General features: G+C 51.5%; 1 long non-coding RNA gene across 1 annotated transcript; it reads right to left on the reverse strand.

Moving 5' to 3' along the window:
• Window positions 1-3,240: 3,240 nt before the first annotated feature.
• On the reverse strand, window positions 3,241-5,170 carry LOC142077402 (uncharacterized). Its single transcript, XR_012671783.1, has 3 exons — window positions 4,994-5,170; window positions 4,762-4,874; window positions 3,241-3,599 (listed from the first exon to the last, which is right to left on the reverse strand). It is a non-coding gene; the product is annotated as an uncharacterized LOC142077402 (long non-coding RNA).
• Between the last annotated feature and the right edge of the window lie 734 nt (window positions 5,171-5,904).

A 5,904-nucleotide genomic window follows, 5' to 3' on the forward strand; every position in this document is an offset into this window, starting at 1 on the left:
AGAACTAAAACGGCAATTGGGTACAAGAAACAAAGGAATATTAAAAAAACAGGGACAGGGAGATGGATAGAGGACAAAGTAGAAAAAAAACTTAAACGGTGATTGGGTCCAAGAAACACAGGAATATTAAGAAAACAGGGACAGGGAGATGGATAGAAGGAACCACAATGAGAAAATATTAAAAGCAATGAGGTACAAGAAACACAGGAAACAATTAAAAAATAGGGACAGGGAGATGGATAGAAGGAAACATAGAAAGAAAATTTTAAAAGCAATTAAGTACAGGATAGAGGGGGGAATTAAAAAATAGCGACAGGGTGCCAGAGAGAGGGAAACGTACAAAGAGAAATTAAAATGTAACGGGATATAGAAAACATAGGAAAACCTTAAAAAATAAGGAGAGGGAGACACAGAGAGGGAAACATAGAAACAAATTAATAGGTGAAGCGGTACAGGGCAGAGTTGGCAGAAGAGTAACAAGTTTTGGGGAGCCGGACAGGTAGGTGGGCCGGCAGAGAGGGAGACAGAAGCAGGGACGGGCAGGGAGGCAGGCAGAGACCTAGGGAAGGGCGGCAGAGATGGACCGGGACGCGCGAGAGAGGAAGCGCGACTCGCCGCAGCTCCCGGCACCGGTGCGAGACCTCCGCCGCCCCGACGCTTTTCTCTCTGCCTCGGCGGCAGGCGCCTCGACGCTCCAGCACCGCGAGCCTTCCCAGCGGCTCGCACGTGCGGCCGACGGAGGAACCGAGCTCCCAGCACCGTGTGCCGGTGGTGCGCTCTGTCGGGGACGGCTTGGAGGGATCCTTCCTCGCCACGGGCACCGGCCGTTCCGTGCTGCAGGCAGCTGCCGGTGGGACCTTCTCGGATTCCAACCTCAGGCAGCTCACCTTCTTCAGCTCCCTCAGACAGGCATGCCTGGGCAGACGCTTCCCTGGCTAAAGGGAGGAATTAAAAAATAGGGATAGTGAGCCAGATAGAGGGAGACATAGAAATAAAACTTAAAAAGTGACGGGGTACAGGACAGGTAGGAAAACATTAAGAAATAAAGACAGGGAGACGAAGGAGGGATACATAGAAGGAGAAACTAGAAAGCGGCAGGTAAAGGGAAACATAGGAAAAACTTTTAAAATAGGGATGGGAAGGAAGATAGTGGGAGAAATAGGAAGACCTTTCAAAAAGCGACAGAATACAATTCACACAGGTGAGAATTAAAAAAATAAGGCTGGCAAGAGACAAAGAGATATATGTATAAATGAAATTTTTAAGATGATGGGATAAAGGAAAGAGCGAGAAGAAATAAAAAATAGGAAAAGGGAGCCAAATACAGGGAGGCGTAGAAAGAAATTTTGAAAAGCTATGGGGTACAGAGCGGAGGCAGGTATTTATGAAAAAACAGAGTCAGGGAGCCAGATACTGGTAGGTAGAGAAATGAAATTTAAAAAGTAATTGGGGTACAAAGCAAAGCAGAAAAACTAAAAAAAAAAAATGGAGACGGAGCTGGTTCGAGAGAGACATAGAAACAGTTTAAAAGGCAAGAGGGTACTGGGCAGAGTTGGAAGAACAATAACAAGTTTGGAGGAGCCATACAGGTAGATGGGCGGGCAGAGAGGGAGATGGAGGAAGGAGGCAGGCAGACATCTGGAGAAGGGTGGCAGAGATGGGCCAGGATGCAGAGGGGAGGACACGCAACTTACCGCAGCTCCCGGTGCCGGCAGGAGACCTTCACTGCCCCGACGCTTACCTCTCTGCATCTGCCCCTTCCTCCTCTGCAGTGCCGCCAGCCCCACCCTCACCCGTTCTGCAGCACGCAGCGGACGCCCAGATGCTCCTCATCCGCAAGGCTTCCTCGACACACGGTGGCTCACGCACGTAGCGGAGACAACGAGCTTCCAGCACCACGTGCTGGCGTCCGCTCTGTCGAGGGCGGCTTGGCGAGATCCTTTCTCACCGCCGGCCATTCATTGCTGGAGGCAGCTGCCTCTGGGACCCCCTCGGATTCCCTCCGCAGCCAGTTTTCCCTTCATCGGCTCCCTTGGGCAGGCGTGCCCAGGCAGCCCCCTTTACAGCGAGAGCCCCTTAGCCCAGCCCATTCTCGGCCTCACTGGCCACACCTAGGCTGCCCCAGCCCCAGCTGGAGCCCATCGGGAGCAGGGGCCATTGGCAAAGTGCCACAGCACATCGCCCTCTCCCCTGCCCCTGTCCACAGCCACGAGCCCTGCCCCAGGGGCTGCAAACATATCCAGGGGCACAGAGAAGGCCAGGAAAAGCTTATTCATTAATGCACGTAAGAAATCCCAGCAGTGAATTGGCTGCAAGGCTTGGTGTGCAAATGCAGCGGGAAAGAGGAAGAAAAGGGAAGAGAAAAGCAGGAGGAAGGACAGAAGAACATAGAGAAGAGGTGTGGTACAGGGAGCCAGAAAACAGGACACTGCGAAAAAGAGAGGGGTGGGGAGTAGGACAATTGTGTAGAGAGAGGAGAGCAGAGAGATTGCAGAAAACAACAGGGACAGAGAGGGAGGAAAAAATAAGAGAGACGGGGAGCGGGAGAGAGAGGCGGAAGGAACCAGCGGGACAAAACAGAGACAAGACAAGGGACGGGGAAAAATTCTAAAGTGAGAGGGAAAAAAAACATAAGCAAGAAATAAAAAATAGAAACAGGGAGCCAGACAAAGGTAGACGTGGAAAGAAACTTTCAAAAAGCAACTGGGTACAAGAAAGATAGGCAAGAACTAACAAATAGGGGCAGGGAGATGTAGAAAGAAAGTGCAGAAAGCAACAGGATACAGGACAGAAAAGGAAGAATTAAGAATTATAAACAAGGAAATGGATAGAGGGAGTCGTAGAAAGAAAATTTAGAAAGCGATAGTGTGCAGGAAACCAGCAAGAAATTAAAATTAGGTCAGGGAGACTGAGAGAGGGAAAGGTAGCAAGAAAATTTAAAAAGCGACTGCGTTGGAGAAACATACGCAAGAATTAAAAAGATAGGGATGGAGAGGTTAAAAGAAAGTTTCAAGAGCGATGGGGTACAAGAAACATAGGGAAGAATTAAAAAATAGGGACACAGACGCTGATATAAGAAAACTGTGGTGGGTTGACCGTGGCTGGCCGCCTGCCAAACCGCTCTATCGCTCCCCCTCCTCAACAAGACAGGGGAAGAAAATACGACAAAAAAGCTTGTAGGTTGAGATAAGGACAAAGAGATCGTTCACCAATTACTAGCACAGGCAGAACAGACTCGACTTGGGGAAATTAATTTAATTTATTGTCAATCAAAATCAGAGTAGGATAAAGAGAAATAAGAACATCTAAAAAACACCTTCCCCCCACTCTATTCTTTTTTCCTAAGCTCATCTTCGCTCTCGACTTCTCTACATCCTCCCCCCGAGCAATGCAGAGGGACAGGGAGCGAGGGTTGCGAGCAGTTCATCGCACGTCATCTCTGCCACTCCTTCCTCCTCACGCTCTTTTTCTGCTCCAGCATGGGGTCCGTCCCACGGGGCCACAAGTGCTGATAGAAGCCCATTCCAGCGCTAGCTCTCCACAGAGTCACAGCTTCCTTCAGGCACATCCACCCGCTGCGGCGTGGGGTCCTCCACGGGCTGCAGGAGAACAACCTGCGTCACTGCGTTCTTCGACCTCAGGCTGCAGGGGAATCTCTGCTCCGGTGCCTGGAGTACCTCCTCCCCCTCCTTCACTGACCTTGATGTCTGCAGGGCTCTTAAACACTCACATTTCCTCCATCGCAGCTTCTGCACAGCATTTTTTAGCCCTTCTTAAACGTCCATCACAGAGGCGTTACCAGCATTGCTGATGGGCTCAGCTTCGATCGGCAGCAGATCCGTCTCAAAGACGGAACTGGCTGTGCCCAACATGAGGGCGACTCCTGGTCCCTTCTCACAGAACCCACCCTTGCAGCCCCTGCCCCGCTCCAGCTAACAAAACCTTACTGCGTAAACCCAATACAACAGCGATTGGCTACAGGGCAGAGAAGGGGGATTGAAAAATAGGGAAAGGGACCCACAGAGAGAGAGGCACAGAGAAAAAAAATTAGCGATGGGCTACAGGCCCAAGAGGAGGAAATGACAGGGAACCAGACTGAGAGAGATGAAGAAAAACAAAGAATAGTGATGGGCCACAGGGCAGAGAGGGAGGATTTAAAAAAGGTGACTGTGATATGGACAGAGATAAACAGAAATACCAAAAAAACTCGATGAGCTGAAGGGGAGAGACAGAGGAATTAAAGAATAGGGACAGGGAGCCAAACAGAGAAAGAACGATACAGACAAAAATGGGCCATGGGACAGAGAGGGAAGAAATGAAAACATAGGAACAAGAGAATCTAAGAAAGGAAAAATGTATCTAGAATACAGGGCAGAGAGAGGGGAATTAAAAAATAGGGACATGGAGACAGACGGAGGTGGGGGGGTAGGAACTGTGAAGGGCCAACGGGCAGACGGGGAGAAATTTAAGAAATTGGGATAGGAAGACAGATAGATAGAGGGAGAAAGACAAAACTAGTGATTGACTGCAGGACAGAGACAGAGGATGAAAAAGAGGGACAAGGAACAGGATAGAAGCACAGAGAAAAAAAGAAACCGGAAAAGTATAATGATAGATAAAAACGGGGACTTGGAGAACGAGAGAGGGAGAGGTGCAGAGAAGAAAAAAAAAATGACCGCAGTAAGAGAAAGAGAACGGGGGGGCAGGGAGGGACCGGGATGCAGAAGAGGAACTACACGGCCTCGAGGCTCCAGGACTCACCGCAGCTCCCGCTCTCAGAGCTGCTGGAGAATTTCACAGTTCAGACGCATCTTCGTCTCTCCCTCTCTGTCTCCTTCCTCCTCCGTAGCTGCGGTCGCTTGACTGTCATCCACCTGAGAGAATAAATCAGTGTCTCACAGCTCTTACAATACGAGGCTTACCAGATACATAGCCTCACACGCGCACACTCTGCGTGGCTGTAGCGTGCTTTCGGTTACGCGTAAAGACGTACCGTGCGGTGCACGTTGGTGATCGGATCTGCCGAGGACTATGCTAAAAGGGATCCTCCCTCACCTGATGAGGCAGGCTGGCTCCTGCCTGCAGCTGGAGGCAGCTGCCGGCTGGATCCTCTTTACTTTATTCTTCAGCTGCTTTACCTTTTTCTGGCCTCTCCAGCTTCAGCCACAGCAGCTCCTGCCCACACCCAGTAAGCGTCCAGCTGTCCCTTTTCGCCCATGCCGCTAAGGGAATGAGGCCAAAGGCGACCCACGCAAACCTGAGCCAGACGCAATCAACAACATCCCCGGAGAGGAACCAACGACCGAGTCCTCCGTGCTGCCTCTGGGAGAGGGAAAGAGCAAGCAACCGTTATCCACAGTGATGACTGTAGCTCTCCTCAGGCAGGAACCCCTCCTTCTGCAGGAGCTCCTGGAGACACCGCTCTTTCCCCGAACTGATGCTAACGGCACCTGCATTTATGGAGAATAAAGCATATTCAAGGGTCAGCTTGCTGCCGTGACGACAGGGTTTGGGGGCAGTCTGTGGCTACGGGACAGGCTTCAAGGGAGGTGCTGGAGCTGGAGACAGCTGCAGGGGGTAAGCAGGGCTGGAGGAGTTTTCTTGAGTTGGGGAAGCACCCAGCACCTTTTCCAGGGGGTGGGAAGGCCTCCAGGTACCCAGAGGGGTGGGGGCAGCCATCTCCTGCGCCTCTTCCTGCTTCCTCTCCACCGGCTCTCAGAAAATCCCTGGAAGCAGCCCTGAGGGGGCCTGACTCCAACTGACCATCAGCCTGTTGCACCGGCGCGTCGGAAACGCGCGGCTCGTCGGCACGCTCAGGCACGCATGCCCCGGCAGCACCATCCCCTGGGGCTACAGCCCTTTGACATAGAGGGGCCATCACCATCAGCCTCACTGGCCCCCCCT

This window comes from Calonectris borealis, unplaced genomic scaffold, assembly GCF_964195595.1.
Source record: "Calonectris borealis unplaced genomic scaffold, bCalBor7.hap1.2 HAP1_SCAFFOLD_241, whole genome shotgun sequence".
Lineage (NCBI taxonomy): Eukaryota > Metazoa > Chordata > Aves > Procellariiformes > Procellariidae > Calonectris > Calonectris borealis.